Consider the following 1,594-nt stretch of genomic DNA (forward strand, 5'->3'; position numbering starts at 1 on the left):
GAGCCCCTCACGTTGACAGCAGCAAAACAGCTTATCCAACCAAAACTGCAGCCTTCCTCTGTGCCCTAGAGAATCCCTCCCCCACCTACCCCAATCTTGCTCTGCCCAGCAGTATTGGGACAGCTTACGGGACACCATCCACAGCATGGCCTGGACAGCTTTTGGCAAAAAGCTGAGAAGGTCCAACAACTGGTTTGTAGCCAACTCAATGGAATTGGCACCGATCCTGGAAGAAAAACGTATTGCCCTCACCAACTACAAATGCACTCCAAATGACAAGACCCTACATGCCCTCAGAGCTTCAAGGAAGAAACTCCAGCAAGCCTCACGACGCTGTGCCAACAACTAGTGGCTACAGCTTTGCAGCGACATCCAATCAGCCGCTGACACAGGCAACATCAAAGGCATGTATGACGGCATCAAAAAGGCACTTGGACCATCACCTCACACAATTGCTCCGCTGAAATCAGCCTCGGGAGAAATCATAGCTGACCGCTCCAAACAACTAGACCGCTGGGTAGAACACTACTCTGAGCTTTATGCCAGTGACAACACTGTCTCACTGTGATCCCAGTGACAACACTAAGATCACAGCCAAAGTCCTAAAGTTTGGGAAGTCTGCTCTCCTTCACAAACTCCACAAGCTTCCCTCCAGCCTGTGCTGGAGGGAACTGCTGTCCCACAGGACATGAGAGATACTAATATCGTCACTCTGTACAAGAACAAGGGAGACCGGAGCGACTGTAACAACTACTGCGGCATCTCTCTACTCAGCATCACCGGTAAACTCTTTGCTATAAATTTAGTTAGCTCAGCCAATCAGAAGTCAGGTAACACAAGACTGTAGTCAGCTCAGCCAATCAGCATCCATGTAAAATTCAAATGTAGTCAGCTCAGCCAATCAGAAGTCATGTAACACTAGCTTGTAGTCAGCTCAGCCAATCAGAAGACATGTATTTTCTGGGGGTTTTTGCGTACCCCGAGATGATATAATGTGGTCCCGAATAGAGAGGACCTCTGGAAGTACCCGAAACAGAGTTCAGGCCTGTTTGGTTTTTGAATAACTTTTTTTCTAAAGGTTGTAGAGACCTGGAACCAAGGTCCACATATAGAATGTCAGGCAAGACCAACACGCCAGTCTTAGTCCCGAGTCTCTACGAACTGCCGTTCAAGAGATACAGGAATAGCAGCACTTAGAGGAAATGTACTGTCCATTCGGGAACCAAAAATTTCGCTCCTGAGCCTAAGTCCCCAACACCAGAGAGGGGGAACAGCGCAGGCACTGTCAGCGCTTCTCCCTCTCTCTGGTCTTGGGGACTTAGTCTCTGGCAGTTGAAAACTCAAACACCAGAGAGGGGGAACAGCGCAGGCAGTGCCCGCGCTTCTCAGCCTCTCTGGTCTTGGGGACTTAGTCTCTGGCAGCTGAAAACTCAAACACCAGAGAGGGGGAACAGCGCAGGCACTGCCAGCGCTTCTCAGCCTCTCTGGTCTTGGGGACTTAGTCTCTGGCAGTTGAAAACTCAAACACCAGAGAGGGGGAACAGCGCATCCACTGCCAGCGCTTCTCAGCCTCTCTGGTCTTGGGGACTTAGTC

Source organism: Centroberyx affinis, unplaced genomic scaffold (genome assembly GCF_046629955.1).
Source record: "Centroberyx affinis isolate AG114_WGS23_722 - 3 ecotype Tasmania unplaced genomic scaffold, CSIRO-AGI_Caff_v1 ptg000441l_1, whole genome shotgun sequence".
Classification (NCBI taxonomy): Eukaryota; Metazoa; Chordata; class Actinopteri; order Beryciformes; family Berycidae; genus Centroberyx; species Centroberyx affinis.